Raw genomic sequence first — 26491 nt, forward strand, 5'->3', positions numbered from 1 at the left:
TTTTACTACCTTACCTCCAAATTTATGGAATTATCTATACAGTATATATTTCATCCTTCCAGGTTTCTCTCTAGTTTCTATAAGTATTATTTTTACTTTATAATATTTGTTTGTTCTATTTTTCTCAGAGGTAGTTAACCCAGCGTTACTCCTCTGCTCTTTAAAATAATAATAATGCTAATTATGGAAATACTGCTTATTTATTAAGAGAATAGAATTATAGAATCATTCCAGTATAACACCGTGTTCTTTGCATGCATAAACTTGTTAAATATTCACAACGAATTTTTGCATTAAGTACAAATTCCTGTTTTACAAAGGAAAAAAATCAGACTCAGAAAAATTAGGCTACTTGTCTAAGTTCATAGAGCTAGTAAGTGGTAATGGGTTAAAGCCAAGAATATCTAATTCCAGAGACTGAGGTCTGAATTATTATGCCATAAATACATTATCACTGTTGCTTGGAGAAATTGTCCTTTTGATTTTTAGTGAGAATAGTCTTCTTAGATGATGTACTCAGTTACATGTTTGAAGTTACAGTAATGTAATTTCAACCAAAATGCAATTAAAGTGATTTGTTAGCCTACGAAATGATTTTCTTAAGAAAGCAACCAGCTTAAGTGATGAGGGCAAATCACAGGACAATTCAAATTAAGAGGCTTGATTGGAACATTTTCCCACCTTCATTCCAATGTTCTCCTGAGTTCATACAACACATTCTCTCGTAATACTTTTTTGACTGCTCACTACTCCTTGGAGACACTTGGACTCTCAGAAGTCACCTCTGTCAGAATCTCTCCTTTCAGTATCCCCATTTTTTTTTTTTTTGCGGTACGCGGGCCTCCCACTGTTGTGGCCTCTCCCGTTGCGGGGCACAGGCTCCGGACGCGCAGGCTCAGCGGCCATTGCTCACGGGCCCAGCCGCTCCGCGACATGTGGGATCCTCCCGGATTGGGCACGAACCCGCATCCCCTGCATCGGCAGGCAGACTCTCAACCACTGCGCCACCAGGGAAGCCCCTATCCCCATTTTTATAACTTGTTCTCAGCTTAGAACCACATTAGACAATAAAATGATGACTAAAACACGTGTGTTAACGGCAGGCACCAGTTCGCTGAATTTTGTTAATTTTTAACAAAATATGCTTTCTTTAAAGTAAGAAATTATAATTTAAGGCAATGTTACATAGTGTGTGGTCAGTAAATGTTTAATAACTGATTAGTTTATGACAGAAATTCAAAGATTGGCAGTTGAAAATACAGATATATTTCTGGCCAAGCCCTACCTCTATCCCCATCTCTCACCATGCATTCACACGATACAGTCAACTGCATTTTTGGTTTGCCTTCCTGTTCATGGTGTCTCTCATACTTCATCAAACCTGCAAGTAGAGACACTGCAAAGTAGAGACACTGACAACATTTATTTTTTCTTCCTGGATTACTTTTAAGGGTGTTACATAGTGAACAGCTTTGGAAGATAGAGATGATGAGGGCAGAACTGTTTGCTATTCAGTTTAATAAAGATAAGCTCTCCCTCTGGGTAATAGATTGGATAGCTTTGCTTGCAGTTCATTATAAAAGACTGAGGTTTTATAATCTTGGGGTTTCCATCTGCGACACAAGCCCACTGCTGCACCCAGCTCTACCCACCAGCATTATGTGCTCGGGAAGTGGATAGGGGACGGGGAGAGAAACTGATATAATTATGAAGTTTATGCTTCTTGCTGTATCTGAGAAACAAAGTCCTTTTTCTCTGTTATGGGTGTCTCATGTTTTCTGTCAGCAAACATAAAACCATGGCAGGCTTATTTGCTAGTTTGCAAATCAGGTAAATCTCAGGCCCTTTACCATACTTGACACCATCCAGTTTAGCAATCAACCACATGATTATCACAAAATAAATCTAGGAAGATGGATACACCTGCAGCTTCCACCTGTGTGTTTCCTCTACTTTAGCTTTGTGAATATGTAAAACTCCAACCAGCATGAAAAGTTGGCTATTTTCTTCCTGATTGTTACATTTTAAAAGGAATTTAATTAGCAATAGTGGAAAATTAATGGCAGTTGATAATTCATAAATTTAAAGACAACATTGTCAAATTTAAACTTAGAAGTTGATATTGTACAATTTGTGTATTTCTTTTCGTATTTTGAATGCAAACATTTTTCAAATAAATTAGTATAATCTATATTAATGATTTTAAAATGATCTTCTATGTTTGTCAGGGTAGGTACCTTGGTGATATGTAAAGGTATAGTAGACAAAATGTAAAATCTAAGCGGAGTAGAGGTGACAAATTAATATCCACCTATATATCATTCACCCTATTTCCATTAAAATAGAAGATAATTTGGTGGTAAAAATAGTTTGCTCTTACATTCCAAAAGCCCTCAAAATTTCTTCTCACTGGATTTATACAAAAAGATACTGAAGGGAAGCATAAAGATCTATCTCCATGGCTCTTTTTGACTGTGCAATGTATCATAAAGGTAGACGGAGAATGTGGCAGAACCTCACTCCACTCCAGACTTTGGCATAATGGTGCAGGAAAGCTAATCCAGTGAGTGAGTTATTGATTTTTTTTTCCCTCTGCCAAGCAATAGCATTTGCAAACATCAGTGGAGTACTGAGATCTCAGGATTTTCTCTTAGCAGTGGTGGCCACATGATGTTCAACTCATGAAGTAAGCTGATACACACAGTTACCTGGAGAGACTGTCATATACTAGAATACACAGTTTGACCTGGGGCCAGTTGCCTGAAGCACATGGTCAGATATTGACTCATCCTCAATGTTAACGTATGTTAAACGTTCTTAGTATGTACTCTCCTGTTTTAACTCCCTTCTTGTTGTTTTTTCATTTATGTGTCTCTCCACCCTCTTGCATTCATGTGTCTTACTAATGCATCTGGAATGCTTATTCTTCTAGCTCACCAGGTTCAATTACAGTGAAATATCAGTGTAGTGAACCAGTGTGATTATCTACAGAATATTTTTCTGAATGTCAAAGACATGAAATTAATAGCAAAGTTGGGACTAAAATTCACACATTTCTGTCTTTACAAGTCAATGTGTTTAATAGAGTGTTTCTTAACATAATCCTAATATTAAGAAGGCTATAATGTGCAATACTATGTTTAATCATTTGTTTGTTCATTCTTTCATGAATTTATTGAAAAGAAACAGAATTATGCCTGAGGATAAAGAAATAAATAATATAGAAAATTGTGACAGTTTCAAAGAGCTTATGTCTAAAACAAACAAAAAATTGATACATTAGAGTTAAAAAGGACATTTTTATCAGATCCTTTAAATCCAAATTAAAGGTCTGACTTTTACCTGAAAGAAATGAGAGGTTTTTTAAGTGTTAGGAAACCAATTGTGAGATGTTTATTTTTAAAATATAATTTTCACTGCCATACCAAAAATGGATACTCCTCATGCAGCTTGTATAGCAATTCATTTTCAAATTGACAATATTTTAAACTCAGGTACAAACAGGAGTTATAAGAAGGACTCCAGAAGCATTTAAAAGTAGAATAAAATAAACTTAATATTTTTTCAAGATCATATGGTAGATTCATGAGAGGGTGGGAGAGGTCTAAGAATGACTTCTAAATCTGAAACACTATAATGGGAAACTGGTTTGATTAAGGTATCATTTCATGAACTAAGGTTTAAGAGAGAAAATAAATTTTGTGAAAAAAAAGATGAGTTCAATTTTGTTTAGATTGGTATTGTGGCTCCTAAGAGGTAAAAATGTAGACATAAAGTGAGAATTTTGAAATACGGGTGTGAATTTCAACAGACATCAGAGTCGTGTAACTTGAATTTTAGTTTATAAATAAACTGATGAGAAATTAATCCTTGGGAATAGATAAATTAGCCCATGCCTATATATTAGTTGTTGATTGCTACAATAACAAATTATCCCAAAGCTTAGTGGCTTACAACATTTATTATTTCACAATGTTTGTAAGTTAGGAATCTGAAGTGGTATAGTCAATGCATTTGGCTCTAGGTCTCTCACAAATGTACATTCACTTCCAGTCTCCACTGGGAAGGATTCACTTCCTAACTCACTCACGTGGTTGTTGGCAGCCTTCAGTCACTCACAGGCTGTTAAACTGAGACCTCAGTTCTTCATGAGGTTTGGCTATAACTGTCTCTCAGTTTCTTGACTCATTTTCATCTACATACACTACCTTACAACATGGCTTGCTTCATCAGAGTGATCAAACAAGAGAGCAAGACAGAATACCAGCAAGAGAAAATGAGTGCAGGCAAGTTGAAAGTCACAGTTAAGCTCATACCAGAAATGATAACCCATTAATTTCCATACTCTATTCATTAGAACCAAATCACTAAGCCCAGCTCACAAATAATGGACTAAGCTTAAAGAAGAACATGAGATCGAAGAGGTGGGGTCATTGGAAGTGATGTCAAAAGCTACCAGCCACAGCCCCAAGGAGTGAGAAGTAGCAAGAGGAGTAGACTCATGGCAAACTTGAGAAACATCTTTAATGTTATAATTTTAAAATTAGCTGGTACAGAGCTAAAAAAAATATTTGAGGAACATCTCAGGCATTGTTTAACTTCATATTCTATTTAAACTATCCACATATATGGAAATTGTTAACATTTCTAACTATAACCTAAATTGAAGATTCCATGTCTTCTATTCATGCCTTATTTAAGTGCTCAATGTTCAGTAGAGGTCTTGGTTTATTAACCAATTATAAACAATGCTACAATTTATATCCATTCAATTGATGTCCAAGATGGAAAATACCACTCTACAATTAATAATAAAAACATATCATATTCTGATGATTACTATAAATACACTCCTTTCTTATATCTCCTCTAGTTCAATGGTTTGAATATAATTTGATATTTTAACTATATTTGATATTTTAATTATTAATATATAGAATCGTAATTGCTATATTATGAAAGTTCTCTGTATTTCGTTATGTTGCATTTCCAATCTGAACATCTACAGCTAATACTCATGAGTCAAATTCAATGAAATATAAATCACAAGGAATTTCCGAATGATCAGAACTATGTTTAAAAAGTCTACGATGGAACCATTGGCTAAGAACACAGACTGAACTGAAAAACTGACACTTAACCACAAGAAGCATGTCTAATTACGTAAGATTATTTGTGTGATTCACTCAGTTTTATGGTTCATTCCTTGATTATGACTTTCTGAAGGCAACAGCATTTTGCTATAATATAATCATAGCAAAAATTGCCCAGCATAACATTAATTAACAAATATATTCTTAAGTATATTTTTAAAAATTCAGTTTACAGTTTAACAGCTTACTGACTTCTCAGTATTATTATGATATTTTGAAATGATCTCTTAAATTTCTTTACAGATAGTTCACTGTTACAGTATTTGAAACGCAAAGCATTTTTCTATGTTGATTGTTTTTCCTGAAACTTTACTGAATTCATTTGTTAGTTCTAGCAGTTTGTGTGTGTGTATGTGTGTGTGTGTGTGTAGTCTTCAGGGTTTCTATATATAAGATCATGCTATATGCAAACAGACAAAATTCTACTTTTCCTTTCCAATTTGCACACCTTTTTTACTTACTCTACCTAGGACATCCAGTACTATGTTGATTAGAAGCTGTAGAGTGTGCATCCATGAGTTGCTCCAGATCTTAGAGGAAAAGATTTCAAATTTTCAAAGATATTTCACGGCTGAATATTCTGTTAGCTGTGGACCTGTTATACATGACTCAATTATGTTGAGATAAATTCCTTCTACACCTAATTTATTGAGAGTTTTTATCATGAATTGATACTGAATTTTGTCAAATGCTTTTTCTGCATCTATTGAGATGACTGTGTAATTTTTATCCTTCAGTCCGTTAATGTGGTTATCATATTGAATCTATAGGTTCAATGCTATAGCCATCAAAATCCCAATGACATTTTTTATAGAAATAGAAAAACAATTCTAAAATTCATACAGAACCACAAAAGACCTCAAATAGCCAAAGAAATTTTGAGAAAGAAGAACAAAGCTAGAGGCATCACATTTCCTGATTTCAAAATATATTACAGTGCTACAGTAATTTTAAAAGTATGGTACTGGCATAAAGACAGACATAGAGGCCAACAGAATAGAATACAGACCCCAGAAATAAACCCATATACACAGTCAACTGATCCTCAAAAAGGGTGCCAGGAATACACAATGGGAAAAGGGCAGTCTTTCAACAAATAGTGTTGGGAAAACTGGGTATAGACATGCAAAAAAAAAAAAAAAAAATTAGAACCTTATTTTACACCACACACAAAAATCAGTTCAATTTGCATTACAGACTTGCATGTAAGATCTGAAACTGTAAAACTCCTAGAAGGAAACAGGGGAAAAGCTTTTGGACACTGGTCTTGGCAATAATTTCTTGGATATGACAACAACAGCACAGGCAACAAAAGCAAAAATTAATAAGTGGGACTGCATCAACTAAAAAGCTTCTGCAGCATCAAGGAAACAATCAACAGAATGAAAAAGCAACCTATGGAATGGAAGATAGTATTTGCTAACCATATTATCTCATAAGCGATTTATATCAAAAAATGTATAAAACTTAGACAACTCAATAGCAAACAAACAAAAAAAACAAATAAACTGATTGAAAAATGGGTAAAGGACCTTAACAGATATTTCACCAAAGAAGACACACAAATGGCCAACAGGTATATGAAAAGGTATTCAACATCAGTAATCATCAGGGAAATGCAAATTAAAACCAAAATGAGCTATCACCTCACACCTATCAGGATGGCTATTATCAAAAAGACAAAAGATAAGAAGTATTGACAAGGATATGGAGAAACTGGAACTCTTGTAGGGAATGTAAATTGGTGCAGTTGCTATGGTGCATAGAGGTCCCTCAAAAAAAATAATAAAAATAGAATCACCATTCGATCCACAAATCACATTTCTGACTACATATCCAAAATAATTGAAATTAGGATTTGAGGAGATATCTGCACTCCATGTTCACTGGAGCATTAGTCACAAGAGCCAAATTTAGGAAACAACCTAAATGTTCATTGATGGATGAACGGATAAAGCACACGTGGCATATATGTATAATGGAGTGTTATTCATCCTTAAAAGAGAAGGAAACCCTGCCATTTGAGACAACATGGATGAACTTGGCATTATGTTAAGTGAAATAAGCCAGTAATAGAAGGAAGCACAAACGCTGCATGATTCCATGTATATGAGGAATCTAAAGTAACCAAACTCATAGAAGCATAGAGTAGAATGCTGGTTGCCAGGGACTGGGGTAGGGAGAACAAGAAGTTGCTGTTAAATGGGTATAAAGTTTCAATTATGTAAATGAATGATTCTGGAGATCTACTGTACAATGTAGTGCCTACAGTTAATGGTAATCTATTGTGGGCCTGAAAAATTTGTCAGTAGGGTAGATCTCATAGTAGGTATTCTTAATACACACACACACACACACACACACACACACACACACACACGGCAAGAGGAAACAGTTGGAGGTGTTGGATATGCTTATTACCTTGATTGTAATGATTGTCACAAGGGTGTATGCATGTGTCCAAACTCATCAAATTGCATGCATTAAATATGTACATTTTTTGGTATATCAATTAGACCTCAATAAAAAAATTCTTTTTACAGTAATGATCCCTTACCAAAATTTTGGTGGTACACAGGAAAATTTATAAACCTAAAATAATACTTTTTCTGTATAATATAGTTCTAAAGATTCCAAATACAAATAATTTAAAGACAATCATCATTAACACTTGGTACCTAGATAAATATAAAATTTTTGATTATCATCTTAATAAATGTTTTACAAAATCTATTGTATATTAGGTAAAATAATAAACATAAAAATTACTCTATATTTTAGGAGGTGGAGCTTTTTCAAGGCTATGTTCAAATGCATACTTTTTAAATAAAAACATACCTTAAAGGGTATAAAACATAAAATGATTAGTTCCATATTGACTGTAGATGAAAAACTGGTTTTTAGGAAATTGCCGTTAAAGATTTGTTCCCATACTTTTCCAATAATTTTTATATTTCCTGTATAAAATGAGGTTGATCAAATAAGATATAACAACATAAACAAAAACCATGTGGCAAAATGCTTTTAGAAAACAAACTAAATGTAATAAATATAATAGAAATTTATGCTAAAAATAGAACCGATAAATCAACACAGCAGCACAAAGCAAATATAAAATATACAGGCACCATCTGAGATCCCTTTTATATAATTAACTGAAAATACACTGTGCACCGCAGCGAAGAGTAGCACCCACTCACCACAACTAGAGAAAGCCCACGCACAGCAATGAAGACCCCATGCAGCCAAAAACAATTAAATGAAATAAATGAATTAAAGAATTCAACAAATACATTCAACAACTATATCTGTGATTAGTCAAATGCATAGAAGATTTGAGAAGGGTAGAAACTTAGGCTAATAGGCACACTCGGAATAAAACAACTATGGAAACAGAAAATTTATTCTAAAGTTTACTTCATTTTAGTAATTCTAAAGTACTCAAAACAATTCAAGTATAAGGGAATTTATATGTTGGTTATTGCTGTAAAATGTGTTTCTTTAGAATAATTAACCTAAGATGTGTAAAATGTGTTTCTTTAGAATAATGAACCTAAGATGTGGTATTATTTCACTAATATTTCAACTAAATTTTAAAGGGTAATATGCATTCTGGAGAGTGTTTTGGTTATATAATACACAGTCACTCTTGCATGCTTGAAGACATAAGAAAAGCATAAAATTGGCCTCAATAATTATTGAATCTAAAATTAATTTTGAAAATATTCAACCAATTATATACAAAATATTTGTGACAGGCTAGTAGGATGGTTCTACTTATGAATTAAAAAATACTGGGGTTCCCTGGTGGTGCAGTGGTTGAGAGTCCGCCTGCAGATGCAGGGGACGCGGGTTCGTGCCCCGGTCCAGGAGGGTCCCGCGTGCCGCGGAGCGTCTGGGCCCGTGAGCCATGGCCGCTGAGCCTGCGCATCCGGAGCCTGTGCTCCGCAACGGGAGAGGCCACAACAGTGAGAGGCCCGCGTACGGCAAAAAAAAAATAATAAAAAATACTGAAAGACTTAAACTATCTGTAGCTCTTCAGTGACCAGTCCAGACAGTTTAGGTCTTGCCACTTGCTTGTGTTGTGCTGACATCAGCATCTCTTTGCCTAGAGGCATTCTCCAATCTTAGGTCCCATGTGCACATGTGCACTGCAGACTGGTGGTAGTTAAGAAATTAACACCTCCAAGATCATCTCTCAACTAATGTCTGATAGGAGTTTTTATGTACATACAACATCTCTCTTAAGATGGTGTAATTTTGAGGAATGTGTTTTACACCATTTTCCAGAATTTCCCCCTTGAAATTAAGTTTCAGACAGGCATAATGGTAACAGGATGGATAGTGCACCTATCACTAACTGTAGCTCCTCTCCTTACTAACTTCTTCACTCCCATACTGATGTCACCTGCACCCCCCCCCCCCAAATAAACTACTTTCACACATTTTCTTTTCTCTGGATCTGGTTCTAGGAAAAGCCAAATCAAGACACAAATAATACAAAGATGCCTGTCCTTAGTCACATAATTTTCAATAATAAGAAGTCTACATTAAACACCTGGGTTTATATGAATGTGCTTTATAGGAATGTGTTATGACAAAAGGAAAAGTTTAAGTGAGACTAGTGCATATCACATAACTATATAGAATAGTGCCAATATTAAAAAAAATAGAAGCCATAAGATAAAACTACCTTCAGTTCCCATGAATAATGAGACATTCCTCACTCTATGATAAAATCGATCTTTACTCATACTGTGGAGCCTATTTCCCTTCCCCTCTCCAGAGTCTCCACGTCCACTTTATTCCATTCATTCTCTCTGATGTATCTCATTCATTTCTATAGCATCGATGCTCACTTCCGGGCTTTCAAATGTCTATCTCCAGCTCCAAGGTCTCACACAAGGTCTTCCACTTCATATAGCAAATTTCTTACTGGACGAGTCCAGTTAGATGTTCCACAGGCACCTCAAACTCATAATGTCCACTATTCCAATCACTACTCGCAATCCACACCTCTTGCCCTGTTTCTTCTCCTCTTTATAACATCATTTTCCAAACAAGAAGTTTAAGTTTTATTCTTGATCTTGCTCTCTTCCTTACCTCCAAATCAAATTAATTTAAAAGTATGTAATTCTACTTCCTGAACATTGTTATATGTGCAATTTCCACCTTACCATACCTCCCTGAGTGTCAACCCCCATTATCTGTCATGCAGATTACTGTCACATCTCCCAACTGGCCTATCTGCCTCAGTCTTTTCCCTTCCAATCCCTTCTGCCCAAATTAATACCGATGATTATTTCAGCCTTGCCTCTTGCCTGTTGCCTCCATCCTTAGCTTTACATTCAGTACTCCAGTTACTCAATATTGTTCAGTTGATTCAAAGTACATTTTCTAGAATGTCTGGCTATGGGCTCAAGTTTTTTGTCTGCCTGAAATTCACTCCACCCTTTTTTCCACCTCAGGTTAATTTATACTCATTTTCCAAATTTTAAATTATATATATTGATTCATCTGTTCAACAAACTTGTTTTGAGGGCCAACGCTGTATCAAGATTTATCGCAGAAACTAAGAATAAATACATCAACAAATAATACAGCTAGAGTTCATGCTCTATTGGGTCTCACACAAAAGCATACAAAGGAGTAAGTGACATCATGTGTAATGAAGAAAAATAAATTAGGGTAAGGTGAGTAAAGAATCATGAAGAGATAAGGGTGGCCGGCAAAAGCACTCTGATGAGATGAATATCTCAGCAGAGGCCTGCATGAACTAAAGGAGTGAATTATGCAATTATTTAGGGGAAGCAGTTTCCAAGGTGATAGAACAACCAGAGTAAGGATGCCCTTAGGTAAAAGTAGGTTGTAGGGATCCAGGAAAAGCAGAGATCAATGTGTTATATCCTGACATCTTTGGTCTGTTTTATATACGGCTGTCCACTGAGCTTTCAGAGCATACTATTTCCCCAGCCTACAAACGGATACACTTTATGTAATCACCTGCTTGCTGACTGTTTTTTCAACTCTCACGCAAGCATTCAAAAGACAGAGTCCTTGCCTGACGTTTTCACTTGGTACACGGTGCCCATGACAAAAAGGCTCAATATATATTTTATCAAAAATTAAAGTATAAGGAGACATTCATACATAAACACATACATATGTATGTGCATGTATATATATATATGTTTTTCTCCCCCCCATTTTTTTTTTTTTATTCTTGCATTACATTTGTGTTTCCAACTGTGAGGAAAAGAATGCTTAGAGAGTTGTTACAACACAGCGTGAAGTGACACGAGGCGCGCGTGGCCCCCAGGCCCGTCACTTCCCATCGACCCCCTCTCCCAGTTAAGACCGGCCTGGCGCCGGGTTTGCTCGGCCTACCTGGGCTCCGAGGGCTTTGCACTCTCTGGATCTGGCAGGGCTCGGCTGGGGCCCTCAGCTCCTGCCCCGGGAGTGTCCACGGCAGGCAGAGGGCTGGTGCCGGGTCCAGACGCGCTGTCCCGCCTGCTGCTGAGGCGCGTTCACAGCAGTCTCCTCGCGTGCCCGGAGCCGGGGTCCGGGCCGACCGCGTGACGTCGCCCGCGTGGCGTAGCGTCTGCGTCTCCGCCGCTCGTGAAGCGTCGGCTGCCGTCGCGCGCACCTCACGGTCCACCACCCCGTGCAAGTCGTCTGTAAAGATGCGGCTCTTAACTGTTATATATATGTTTATAATATATATTTTATCTACTTTATAACATTTAATATATGTAACATGTATATACTGCTTGAATATATAAAAGGTAAACATTTAAAGCTGCATAATTGAATGTATAAATAGGTATCAAACACGTGCACACACAGAGACATACCCTTCTGTTTCTCGCTCTAGAACCCTGGTGACACATATTTTGATACTGAGAGTGGTGCTGGAGAACAGAATCTTAAGGATGAGTGTTCTAAATTGGTTCTAAGATTTCCGGAATTGGTTCTCTACTCTGATGAGTTTTAAAGGCATTCATGATTCTATTTCCAGTGGTAAAGAAGGCACTGAGAGTCCATAATGTGAAGCAGCAACAGAGGCAGGCAAAATATCATCACTGACTTGTCTCTCTCTTTTTTTTTTTTTCCAAAAATACGATTTGAATGAGGTATTCTTCAAAATCTTCCCTTTTTTCTATTGGTTAAATACATGCAAATGTATTTATCTTGATTGTTTTCACTGAACTATCTTTTAAAGCGTTAAGGACCTATTTTCCATCGTTAGCATGATTATTTTCATTTAACTTTTTAAGTTGAAGTACAAGACACATCCAGAAAAAGATAAAAGGCACGTATGTATATAGTTCATTGAATTATCAAAAAGTGAGCACACTTATGTAAATATTACCTAGGCCAAGCATGTTAGAGTATGTGAGACACCTCCTTCTGTGCCCGTCCTGATAACTACTACCTCCCCCATCCCCCAAAGTAATCATTGTCATCACTTGCTAATGCATGTTTTGAATTATATACAAAAGGAATCATGCAGGATGTACTTTTTACACCTGGCTTCTTGGGTTAACATTATGCTTGTGAAAGTTATTCACGTTGTTATGTATAGGTATAATTGATTTATTTTCATTGCTTTACAACATTTCTTTATATAAATATATCCCAATTTGTTTATCCATTCTACAAATGGACATGAGAGATGTCTTTTGGGACTATTCTGAATAATATTTCAAAAACATTCACGTGCATGTCTTTTGTAGAGAGTGACGGCTTTTCTGATGGACACATTCTCAGGGTGAATATGCTGGCTCATAAAATAAATGCATGTTTATCTTTAGCAGAATATGTAAAAGACTTTTTATGGAGATTGTACTAATTTACACTCTCAAGAGCAGTGTGTGAAAATTCCATCCTTTACAATATTTCGTATTGTCAGTTTTCTTTCGTTTAAGCTTTTTACTGCTTCTCTCAATTTTAGGCATTCTGGCTGTGCAGAACTCTCTCACTGTGGTTTTAATTTACAATACCCCTATGACTATTTGGGTTGAGCACCACTTTACAGATTTGTTAGTCATTCAGATATTTCTTATTGTCCCTATTTTTCTTACTGCTTTGTAGTTCTCTATATATTTGAATACTAATGTACTGAAAAATAGATTCTTCCTATTTCTGTGGTTTCTGTTCCCAGCATTTTAACAGTGTCTATAAATGAACAGTTCTTAAAATTAATGTAGTCTGGTTTATCAGTCTTTCCTCTTATGGGTAGTTCCTTTGTGTCATTGGGAGACTGCACCACAGTCCTGAAGCTATTTAGCTATGCTGTCTTCTAATAGCTTTATTGTTTTGCCTTTCACATCTAGGTCTACAGTCTTACTGGAATTCGTTTATACATATGATTTAAGGCAGTGATCAAACACTCATCTCAGATTTTTTCTCTTATCTTTTTTGTCCAGTGTGGATATTCAATTGACCCAGCATTATGTATTTAAAAGAGAGTTTTTGTGGGGTGTGTGTGTGTGTGTATGTGTGTGTGTTTTCTGTTTTGTGTTGTATCATCATTGAATACTCTTAATTAAATATCAATACTTATGAAAGTGAGGTTCTGGTTGATATATCTGATATCTTAGAACAAGTTGTCAAACTAACTAGTATAATGAGATTGGCTGGTTGCTCATAACTGTACGGGGATAAGTTGGGAAAGAAAAGAATGAACTCAAGGTTTAAAATTCCCAGTTCAATCTCAACATATATGACCTGAAAGGTTTTATATCTGTCCCGAAAGAAACCTTTATCTCCTGTAGCCACAGAGCTGAAGTTTCTCAAAACCAAATCTAGAGTCTCATCATTCAAGTGACTGAATTACAATCTAATTTGAATCTCCCAACCATACAGGGTATCTTCTGTTAAGTTGAGGGCATTGATTGGGAAGAAATGGGATCCTGAAAGTCAGAATAGAGACATGGGCAGATTCTGATGAAGCTGGGGCCATCGGACCCCTAAATTCTGCTGCGTCTCCTTTGCCAGTAGAAACAGCTCTTTCAACCCTGTTTGTTAACTCACTTTTGCCTGAATAATCTGTAATGACCTTCCCTGAGGTAGCTGCCTAACAAGACACTGCAGATTTTCTTCAGAACCAGCTCTCACCACCCTTCTGTGCTTCTATCTGTAAGGAGACTCAAGCCCAAGCAGGTCTCGAAAAGTGAACTATAAACATTGACTCATGAAGAGGTGCCCATAATCCAAAATAACTGCATGATTTTTCTAATTTATGCAGACATTTAGCTGTGGAATATGTGTGAGAATGGATATTAAGAGAGAGATAATGGCAGAAGGACATAAAGGTTTATCAGGCTGAGTTTATTCATATGGCCCAGTAAGTTGTCTTTTTATAATACAAATTGAGTAATATCACCCACTTCCTTAAGCCCTCAGAAAGGTTCCTGTTGCAGTTAGAAGAAAATTTGACCATTTTTTCATTGCTTAGATGACTTTGTTCAGCCTTGTTTTTTACTGCCACCTGGTCTCTGTGTTCCTTACTCATATGGTCCATGTTCAGTTTCTTGTACATATCAAGCTTTCCCCTGACTCAAGGCTTTAAATTTGCATAAGATCAAAGTTTCTGTATAACTGCTTTCTGTTGTCCTTGTCTCAGCATCACATTTAGAATAAGTACACATTCCCTCCACTCTTTATTACTTCTTACTGATTTATTTTCTTTTAAATAGTTATGATGATCATAAATGGAAATGCATTCATAAATTCATTATATGTATTTCTCCCACAAAACCCCAATATCCAAATCTAATGTCCACAAGACAAATAAAATAGTGCTTCACACAAGTACCTGCTCAATAAATATATGTTTAAAGAATGAATATAAATTACACATGTAAGAATAACACTAATATACTCTACAAATATTTTATAATAGTTTCTAAAAATTCTATACATTTAAATGTTTTAAAACTCTAGATAGTTACAACATTCTAAACAAAATACTATGAAAATGTTCACATTCACAAAGGGCATATCTATGTTATGTAATCAATACATACAAATTCCTTGTGATGTAGAGGGTAATATATATTTCAATGGGATTAAAATTATTTCTTCAAGTCACAACATTGGTAACTGTTTCACAAACCCAACATTGGCAACTATAACACATACACACAAACTTGCAAAGCTCAGCTGTTTAAAAATACTTTCCTTAGAAGAAAATATTGATTTTTCTATGTCAATAAGTGGATTTAATAGTCCCTTTTTTGATCTTCCATATAATTTTAACCACCTCGTAGCATAGAATCAGGTGTCTGTCTTCCCCAAGACCCTGACAGCTCCTTAAAGCCTTGATAATTATATATTTGACAGAATAAAGTATAATATAAAAATTGGACTAAGGGAGTTTTAGAAATAATTATATTTATTTTTAAAAGGGTGCCTGTTAAAAACAAACAACAACAAAAAATAGAAACAACAGAACCAACCAAGGGTTCATGGATAGTAAAGCCAGACACTAATGCCAGACAGCAACTTTCTTCACTAAGCTATAATAAAAAAGCCCATGCAGTTCACCACATTTGAATGGTCTGATGATGGCAAGAGCCAAAGCACAGGGCTTGAGGGGTCACTGGGTACTAAGCTGGGTTGGGCCAAGGATGTGAACAAAGGAAAGAAGTTTTATATCTGTATGAGTTAATTTCTTTGGTAACCACATTATGTGAAGCCTACAAGTTTGAGAGCTGTTGCTTCTCTTACTTCGATCAAGTCAGTGTAGGTAGGAAACCAGGTAATTGGCTATAATTATCGCTGTGTATGTTCTAAACACATGCTAGAAAATATGAACTGGGGACATGCGAAAAGCTCACTCACCTTGTTTCGTGCTTCACTGTTGAAGGATAGCTTGAGACAGACAGAAGCTTAAAAAGTACTTTTTTAAAAATTAAAATTTCCAGGTTTTTTCTGAAACATTGACACTCCTGTGTTTAACATTACACTGATTGATGAAGAGAAAAACTTCCAAAATAAGATACATATTTATTAAAGTATAAGACATGTTTAAGGTTTTATTGAAGATTAGAAACTAAGTCTAACTTATCTATTGTCATCACATTTTCAATTCTGAATCAGTTGCCTTAGGAATTGAAAATATATTCACTTTTATTACTTTGTTTCTGTTCATTAGGACCTCCAAGACAAGGTGTAAATACTTGAGGTCTAGGACAACAAATAATGCTTCCCTAGTGCCATCTAGAGCACCCATAAGAGGTAGTTATGGAGCAGTACTTTAAAAATAAAATAATCAAATGACCAAACGTTTTTGATTGATTTACAAACTATTGAATGATTGACTTGTGAACTTACTGTTGAAATACTGCCTATCATGTTTGGTGGGTACTGGTTACAAAGAAACTTATTTCAGATTTATTTAACCAGTGGCTTATTAACATTATGATTAAGTTAAAGAGTGTATAAACAAATATATATATATATATATGTGTGTGTGTGTGTGTGTGTATATAATATTTTTATATACATGTAAAACGTAGATAATGTGAAACTTTAAAAGAATTAGTCCATCACAGTAATACAGTAGTTCTAATATATCATAAGTACTCTAATTGCAACAGTGCCAAATGCAGCACAAACAAATGCTTTGTTGATATATTGATTTGGATCAGTATTTTTTGTTACAGAACATATTGATTTCATTATCAGTTATCTTGTTTGTAGCAGTATTATCTACTTAGGTATTGACTCAGTAAGTCGGGTCATCTTGTAGCCCTGGGCTTCTGATGCATACCGAATTTTAGTGCCAATTATGGCATCATTAACCATGGTTGGTTTACTTCAACCTTTAGTGAGATGCCAAACTTAGCCTCAATTTTTTTCTTCTTGGCCAGGATAAGAACTTGAATAAAATGAATCACTTACGTAGATTTTTTAATGATAAAAAAAAAATTCCTCAGAAGTAAATGAGATTCATCACAGCAGTGCATAGATGCAGTCTGTTATTAAACTAAACATTTTTTCTAATTTTCACTTTAAAAAATTAGCCTCATCTGGAAGAATCCACTGAAAGAGTCAACAAATTTACATTATATGAGTTTGTGTGCAGAAATACTTAAATCTAATAGGAACAATATGCTTACTAACATAGTGCTATAACATCTGAACTAAAATGGGGTGTGATGAGAAAAAAATTAAATTAGCTTAAAAGGTGTTTTGATTACTGCTTGTCTACAGCATGTACATAAAAAATAGAAGACCTTGTTATTTTGAGTGTGACATTTTCCTGTGATGGGAGATGTCAGTAGAATCATAAGTGTAATAATTCAGAACTCTGGCAAGATCACGCACCTTTAAAAGTGGTCTTCAAATAGTAATGGGAAAGAAGGAGGTTTTTTTTTTTTTATTGAAGTATCATTGATTTACAATGTTGTGTTAATTTCTGCTGTACAGCAAAGTGACTCAGTCATACATATATATACATTCTTTTTCATATTCTTTTCCACTATGGTTTATCACAGGATAGTAAATATAGTCCCCTGTGCTATACAGTAGGACCTTGTTGTTTATTCATCCTATATATAATAGTTTGCATCTGCTAACCCCAGACTCCCAATCCATCCCTCCCCCATACCTCCCCCTTTTGGCAACTATAAGTCTGTTCTCTATGTCTGTGAGTCTGTTTCTGTTTCATAGATAGGTTCATTTGTGTCATATTTTAGATTCCACCTATAAGTGATACCATGTGGTATTTGTCTTTCTCTGTCTGACGTACTTCACTTAGTATGATAATCTCTAAGTCCATCCATATTGCTGCAAATGGCATTATTTCATTCTTTTTTATGGCTAAGTAAATTGTTAAAGAGTATACACTTGAGCTTTCAGTGGGGTCAGGGTATACCAATTATTCCTCCTATGTAAATAATCAGATAAATTGCATTCCTTCTGAAAACCAACCAGCTAATCAACAACAATGAAGAGGATGAATATAATAACACCACAACCCTGATTAACTAAAAGAATTATTCCAAGGAGGGGACAGCAATTGCCTTCAAAAGAAAAGGACATAAAATTGCTTTTTAGAAAGTAAAATTCTTTTTTGTTTTTAATATTTACTGCCTCTGAATATAGATACCTCCCCTTCCGAAAGAGTCAGACTTAGTAAAGATAAAAAAGAGAGGAAATTTCTCATTTTAAAATGTCTCAGTTAAATATCAAAAGTAAACATATGTCTTTTGATATTCCTGATTGCATTTATTTTGAGGGACTAACTAAGAATAAAGTTGAAGCAAGGGACATCGATTTTAAAACAAACTTCATTTATTCAGTACTCGATAAAGAGAAAAAAAATAATTTGTTTCACCTTTCAGTATGATTTAATTCAGCAGGCAATCATTGATTTTCTATGCTGTACAAAGCTTCGTCCTTGGTGTTATGAGAGGTACAAAAATGAATAATTGTAGTCCCTACTTTTAATAAGCTCATTGTCTATTGAATAAAACAGATTCATAAACTGCCATACAAAATATCAGGTAGTAATTTTATAAAAAAAGGAAAAAGGCTTTCAAACTTTAACGAGCATTGGAATTATCTGGAGGAACTGTTTAAATTAGATTGATTGGCCCCACCCTCAGAGTTCTCAATTTGAATTTCTAACATGGTCTCAAGTTATGCTTATGCTGTGGATCTTGGTATGATACTTTAAAAATTACTGCTTTAAGGATTTGATGGAGTTATTTATTTTTATTTGGTCAACAAAGGAAGAATTCCCAAGAGACATGGACTTGCTATTTGATCATTCATTTGCATTTGACAGGAAGATGAGGAATTAGGCAATCATATGGAAAGAAAATAAATCAATCAAAGACATAATAAAACCAAATATTGAAATCATGTATAGAATGTGTGGTTGGACCATGAATGAATGTATTTGGCTAGTATAGCACAGGGAACTATATTTAATATCCTGTGATAAACCAGGATATATCTATAAGAACTATATTTAATATCCTGTGATAAACCAGGATATAGCTATAAGACACATGGCAGCTTCCTAGTTCAAAACCAGTAAGAGAAAGAAAGAGAAAGAGGGAGATAGGAAGCAAGTGAAAGAGAGAAAGGGAGAGAGAGAAAGAGAGAGAGAGATGCTAACCAGATGGGTACCACAATCCTAGTAATCATCTGTAATCGTGTAAATGTAATCATATGCATCTTATCACCTTTGCCATTGGTTAAAGCAAGTCATATGTCTTCCCACACTCAAGGGGAAGATTTATACAGTAGTGTGAAGACCAGGAGACAGGGACCATGTGGATCACCTTGAAGTTTGTCCTCCATAGTAGAGAAAGCAAAAGTTGTTCGGGATTTGTGAATCTTTAGTGTGTCTCTGTCAAGAATGCAGTAGAAAAAAAACAAAAAAAACAAAGAATGCAGTAGAAAATGCAGCATGATTTATGATTATTTAAGGCTACCAATATAAAATATATAAATGGCATTTTAATACCTGTTTACACTTTCTATTAAATTTCTGGAATATAAAAGAAAACAGAACTTGATGTCAATCTCTCTATTTTGGAAAAATATAAGTTGATTTTCCAGTATGATGCAAGTAAGGAGAGAAATTTTCCCATTTAGATCAGTTGGGACTGTGGAGTTTTAAAAATACTTTTCAGGAAACATGACTAGAGACATTTTTAAATTGCAAAGATACGTACTAACATAAAACAAGAGCAAGGAAGCAAAGAGAGATGTCAGTTCTGAACCAATGGATTCACTGAACATATTTTCTCTTCCTGAGTCCAGGGATAAGATGACCATTATCACAATGCTCATAATCAGTTTCGTCAGTCATTTCTCTAGCACTCTGTCTTAAATCCCTAGAATGAATCTGTGGATAAAAGGTGACCACTTGGCTGAAGATTAACGAGGTTGAAATATAATACTTAGGCAGGAATTTAGCAAACTCTCTGACAGGTTTCATGATAAGAGGAAAGAAACTGTCAGGCCATACAATTTGTGGGAATTTGGTGAGGATCTTTTGGTAATGTTGATAGTGATTTACTAAATGCAGAAGGTAAAGACAAAATAGCAGGTTTTCTTATGGAATTATAGTATTCTAGCTATGTGAATAAAGCAACTCCTGGCAGATTCTTTAAGAGGTAGTGAATATGAGGAAAAACGGTGCAATAGAGAAGATAATCATAGAAGACATATTAGAAAATACTTAATGACCATTTAAGAATGAACTCAGTTAAAGTAGAGATAAAAACCTGGTGAAGATTTTTTAAAGCAACAGTTCTAGTAATTGCAAGTATAATTTAACTCACTTTGGGTTGAAACTGTCATTGACTTGGGAATATAAGATTACAGATAAACTATCTCTGAATTTATAGGAGAGGTTTTAAGCAGATTAGTATAGAAGTAACATCTTTGGTTACATAAGAAGTTGAGGAATATGAAGCAGTAACAGCAGAGAGAACAGGAGCCAATGTTGGGGCAGAGAGCAGCTACACTATTCCATTAATTCAGGATGGAGAGGAGTTGCTATTGGAAGTGGAATTGTGTTAGCTAACATGTATTTCCCAGCCCAGGGGCTTCCTGAAATTTAAACAGAATTTCAGTTGTCTATGTATAGGTTCATTTTTCAGAGAATAATTTTTAGAGCTTACATAAAATTCTCATCAACATATATGACCCCAAATAAGTATAAGATCTAAAACCTGTTGAAACTAAATTATGCTTTTTTAAAGACTCTCTCTCCCTTTAAGAGCAAAGAGGACCAAGGACATCTGAATGGGGCTTTTGTGCTGAGAACTGACAGAAGTCTAGCCCTTGTCATAAATTTGCCAAGGAGGGAGCCCAAGACAGTTATTACATGTGGAACGATATTTCAGAATACAAGTGCTGACTATACTGTAGATGTCTTTTGTTGTTGTTCTGGTCAGAGAATAAAACCAAGGAATGACTGGCAAGGGCTGATGAAAATAAAATGTTTCAATGAAAAAAATGTTCCTAATAATTACTAATTGCCTAGGCAATTAGGAAAGCCCCAAATTATCACACTCAAATATAGTCTAACTAGACCATTCCTGAAGTTAAGGTTTTATAGAAATAGACTCCTCACAGATTATTATACAAGCAGATTTTAGACAAAGACTTGTTAAAGAAAAATTTCACTGCATGGAGTTAAACAGGCAGTGAAGAATTTATTTGATACTGTGGCAGTAGGGCAGAGGGATTGAACTCAACTCCACTAACACAAAAGGCAGGAGGATTTTTACACTGGGATGAGCTCATGGAAAAGTACAGGAGGATGTTAGGGGAGAGGGAGGTTGGTCACTGTGCTTATGCCGTCTGTGTTCGCTAACTGGTACTTATCTAAATTTGACTCCTACCCTCCCTTAGAAACTGGGTGATGGACGGGCTTTCTTGATGATTAGATTTCAAAGAGATCGTTCCCAAATCCTTGAGAAAGATATGCCTGGGTTTATAAATCTGGCAAGAGGATGTGAGAAGATTTACACCTATAAAGAGTGGACAAATAATTTACAATTGCAAGTTTTCTAAAATGTATGCTCTAAGAAAGGAAGGTCAGGGGACTATAGTCAGGAAGAAACCTATCTAAAGTTTAGACAAGCTGAGGGACACATAAGGCTTTCTTAGACTCGTCTGTGGTTCAGTAATTTCCTTATATGACAACTATACACTCAACTGAAATAGCTCCAGTCCTTATATGGAACCATGAAATTAGTAGTGCTTTCCTTTAGCAAATGCTGTGGAAGCTTAGACTTGGAGCTGCCATACTACATACCATTACTGCAAAACAGAAGCACTGTGTTTCTACTTGCCACTTTCAATTTATTAAACCATTCAATTTTCTCTGAAGGAAAAAAATGTATATGCACAAATATTTGAAGATCTTATTTTAACACATATGCAGCCTGTAAAAATGTTTCCACTAGAGTTTCAAGGCTTTTGCTGAATTGGCTGAATTTTGTATATTGTAGTAAAGCTAACTATTCTTTTGCTTACACTGCTGTAAATTTTGCTTATTGTTATGTATAATGTATGAAGAAGTACAAATGTACAGTGTATATTTTGCAGGAAGATTATGAACTAAATCAAAAGTATTTCCAATATAAATAATAAAATAGAAAATACAATTTAAAATAGAGCCAGAAAAGCTTAGACTCAGAAATAAAATTTTCACAGATACTTTGGAAAACAAATCATTCAAGGCACATTGTGGGCACAAGGCTTAGTTATTTGTTAGAACTCACTGGAGATATTTTTCAGTTCACATGTGGAACTTAATGCTGAAGCCTACTTTAATTTCTGATGAAAGTTAATCACTCAATTTTTTTGGCATCACACTAATACTTAATATCAGATAGAGGAGAATAAAAAGAAGTTAAAGTATTATCCACAAAGAAAGGAAAGGATATTTGCAAACAAGAAGAGTTTTCTAAAACCTAATATGTAACACTAAATACTCAAAAAAAGAGAGAAAGCTATTCAAAGATGACTCTTGGAGAGTTCCTTCTTAGACACTGAATAAGGTCAATATGACTTCAAGATTTATGGAAAATAACAATGGAACAAATGCCCCAAATAGGACAGACTTTTAACATAACTTCCCTCAATTTAATATTGAAGTAAACTTGAAATATAACCAATTCTGAACTGAAATAAGCATTATTTCTCATTTTGGTAACATTGTTGGCCATGTAACCTGGACAACAGATATTTAAGGGTCAATCCAGACTGTTCTTTTGCATTTACTAAACGGTGGATGTTGTCCAGATCTCTCTTGGCTAGTATGGATTAGAAATATCAAAAATATACTTAATGGTCTCTCAGAAAGGGATGTTTTGGTTATGAATCTAAATGGTACTCTTTCAAATTTAGTATACATAGACCAGTTTTCCTTGAGAAGATCAATCTGGGTAACAGCCAAATTAAAATTTTATGGAAGAAATAGACCATTATCAAGCTACTGTTTTTGGCATACTGTACTGTACTAAGAAAGTGAAAGAGGTGTGTGTGTGTGTGTGTGTGTGTGTGTGTGTGTGTGTGTGTGTGTGTGTATGTGTGTGTGTGTGTGTCTCTGTGTATATGTATATATACATAGGGTGCTTTTAATTTTCCTTTTCACATATACTGGAATTGTTCACTCTGAAAGTATGCATTTAAATTCTAGTTTCATTATTATCATTTCATTGTATTGCCTCTATTCTTTGTTACTTATTTTATGGTCACTGAATGTTTGAGCCTGCAACACAGATAACCTCAGTGTTTCTCGAATATCTTGACTTCAGCCTAAATTCCACTCTTGTTGGAAAATATATATCTACTGCATATCAAAATCTCTGAGAATGTTTACATTTAATCTGTCACATCTAGCTCTAATTTGCTCTTTTCATTAAATTACCAATCTCTAGTTGAAGTCTTTTACAGCTGCTTTCATCTTCCAGAGCCACGAAGATACTCAGTTTCTCCATTTCCCTAAACAAATCACATCAGCAAAAATCTTCTCAAATCACATCAGCAAAAATCTTCTATGTCATATTTGTCTCAAGATGTTGAGTATGGAGGAGAAATACATGGTATGATAAGACTTTCAGCAAAATAAAGTTAAGACTTTGTTGATGGTCATACCTCTTTGGTCTCAGATTACCACTAAATACTGCTTTTTTTTCACCATATATTTGTTGGTACTTCATTTTCTTTCTGAATTCATAAGTGCCTCAGTAAGTCAAACTTCATTATCATTATGTGGAAAAATTCACCTCCATTTAGTTACTCATGGCAGTGAGACTTATCAACCATCTTGGCTTTATCAGAAAGGGGCATCAAAATATATTTTCCTCAATAATTAGATTATATACTTGGATACAATTACACTACTTTGGAAAAAGGAAAAAAACAATGGCATTTAGATTTTTGTATAGAAGAGCATCTTGACACTATTTTTATATTTTACATTATTATTTTCCTTAAAATATTCTTATGAATCAATACCCATATATTTTATTATTTATTAACATGTATTATTAATTTTCTTTTGGATTTCTTTGGACATTGTTTTGTCCAATAGGAAACATAATCACAATTATAAATTAATAGAAACTTTATAATATACCTCTAAAGGAGTTACCATTTTATTTAAAGCATTTATTGATATTGATGTTACCAGTAGAATAAAGTTGAAATTATTTTCATGAAGTTAACAATATATATGTTTGGCATAAAGCCTGTATCGTTAAGGAAAAACAAAGGAAAACCAAAGACCATTAAACTAAGCAGGATATATGCTACCAGATTTTTGGACTTTTGTCCATCTTTTCAATGTTCCTGAGCATTCAATTCCTTTTATTGCCTGGATTATGCTTCTTGGTAATTTTAATTGTACATGACATTTTGAAAACAATGGGTTGTACTAGGTTAAAGGGAGGAAAAACTTAGATATTCAGCTGAGAGAAATGCAGCAGAAGAAATTTGCAGGAAGAAAAATCCTTGAAAAAAATGCATTAAAAAAGAATAATAACAAAAGATCAAAGTTAATGTGTTACAAAAGCAGTCTGAATAATCTGTCCTGGGAACTGTCAGATCTTAATGGTCGAATTCTGTATTCATCAATGCCGCAAATTTTATTATGAGTAAGAAAATGAGTAGAGTTATATATAATTTTGACATGTGATTGGAAATTAGACAAAGAGAATATCATTTTATTGTGCCACCGAAACTAAGTTTGCCATCATTTTCTTGATGTTCTTTCATTTTTGATTGTAAATTTTCGGGAATACTTTGAACCACTGAACAACTAGCATTACTCATTATTACTATGTTTATTAACAAAACACTTTAACTTTTTTAGTCATGGAATAAAAATTAGTTTAACATGATGTGTATACAAGACATTTTGCTAAGTATTAATCTGTGATTAAATTGTGAAATGTATTTTTTTAAGTAAAAATTTCATCTGTAAATTACTCTAAAAGCCACTTAGACTGTGAAAGTCTTTCTGATAAAACTAGTGGACATATTCTTTCTAATTACATGATTTAAGACCATCATATATTATTCGTATCCATTTGGAGAGTAAAAAGTAAATATGATATTATTATAATTAATTACATACAATTATAATATAAATTTAATTATATAATCCAATATATCTTAAAATCATAATTGGGAGGCAATATGCTAAATAATTTATTTAACAATGGGTAAATAAATTGTGCTTGCATTTTATTTACTGTTTTTCTGATTCTAAACTATTATGTGATAATTGTAGAGAATTTGTAAAATTCTGAAAATGAAAAGAAAATATGAAAAAATACAAAACAAAAACATTATAATGCACTACTCATGCAGTTAAACATTTAAGACTCTGCAACTTGACGCATATTTTGTGTTGTTTACTATAATCAGATGAAGATGCACAAGTATGTCTATATATGTATAAATTGGAGAATAATATTGAATTGGTACAAGAGCATGAATTATTACCCCTTAAGCTTATTCTCCGCCCAGGAAGTGAGACACAGAAGCATTAGAGTTTTCTACCTGGCAGAAGTTTAGTAGCCATGGTATGAAGTCATTTCTTCCCATGCCATAAGCAAAGGAATGGTATATCCAGCATGCTACGCCCAAACCCTTTTCCTTGCCGAAGTTAAATGAAATGGTCTCCAGAGATCTGAGTGAGGTCGAAGATGCCTGCAAGATGGGAAAAGACCATTCAGACCCTGATAGGATGATGGCTGAAATAGTGAATGACTAGGCTGTTCCTCCTGCTACCCCAGCAGTAGACAGATAGAGAGATGGATAGGCAGATAGATGGATAGATTTAGAGAGAGGTACAAATGTGGCAGCCTGAATTTCTGTTTTCAAGTCCAGTGCATATTTTCTGTGAGTTTATTTTGGGTCAAGAAGAAAATGCTAGCAAGACCTGAACTGTTTTGTAGTTACCCTACCAAAAAGGGCTTCTAATTTGGAGGAAACCTTAGCAGCTATGGAAGAATTTGAGCCAGAAGGGAAATCTCACTTCCTGGAGCCTTGCAGCAAAAGAGCCACAGAAGAGATCGTGAAGGACTCACACCTAGAACCACATAAGTCAGCAGTGCCTGGACAGAGTTTAATTTTAACAGGAAGGAGCTACAGGGATAAAAAGGAATCGATTATTTTGCTCTCCACACTCCAAGTCCCTGAAGCCACAAGTTTAGACAATGATGATGGAAATGGTAAGTATCTTAGTTCAGGCAGCTGTAACAAATTACCACAGACTGGGTAGCTTAAACAAGAAATATTTATTTCTCACAGTCTTAAGAGGCTAGAAATCCAAGATCTGGCCA

General features: G+C 34.7%; 2 pseudogenes across 2 annotated transcripts in view; one reads left to right on the top strand and one right to left on the bottom strand.

Moving 5' to 3' along the window:
* The window catches only part of LOC309835744, a 119014-nt pseudogene extending 95376 nt beyond the window's left edge, over positions 1-23638 (bottom strand). The window contains exons 1-3 of the transcript in view: positions 23569-23638; positions 21533-21661; positions 11386-11849 (exon numbers count right to left, since the gene is read on the bottom strand). The product of the transcript in view is annotated as an uncharacterized misc_RNA (transcript). The remainder of the gene's footprint in view (positions 1-11385; positions 11850-21532; positions 21662-23568) is intronic.
* Positions 23639-26151: 2513 nt separating this feature from the next.
* LOC309835745 (large ribosomal subunit protein eL8-like) overlaps positions 26152-26491 on the top strand; it is a 191494-nt pseudogene continuing 191154 nt past the window's right edge. The window contains exon 1 of the transcript in view: positions 26152-26380. The product of the transcript in view is annotated as a large ribosomal subunit protein eL8-like (transcript). The remainder of the gene's footprint in view (positions 26381-26491) is intronic.

Source organism: Grampus griseus, assembly GCF_964374135.1.
Source record: "Grampus griseus genome assembly, chromosome: 18".
In the NCBI taxonomy this organism is placed as follows: domain Eukaryota; kingdom Metazoa; phylum Chordata; class Mammalia; order Artiodactyla; family Delphinidae; genus Grampus; species Grampus griseus.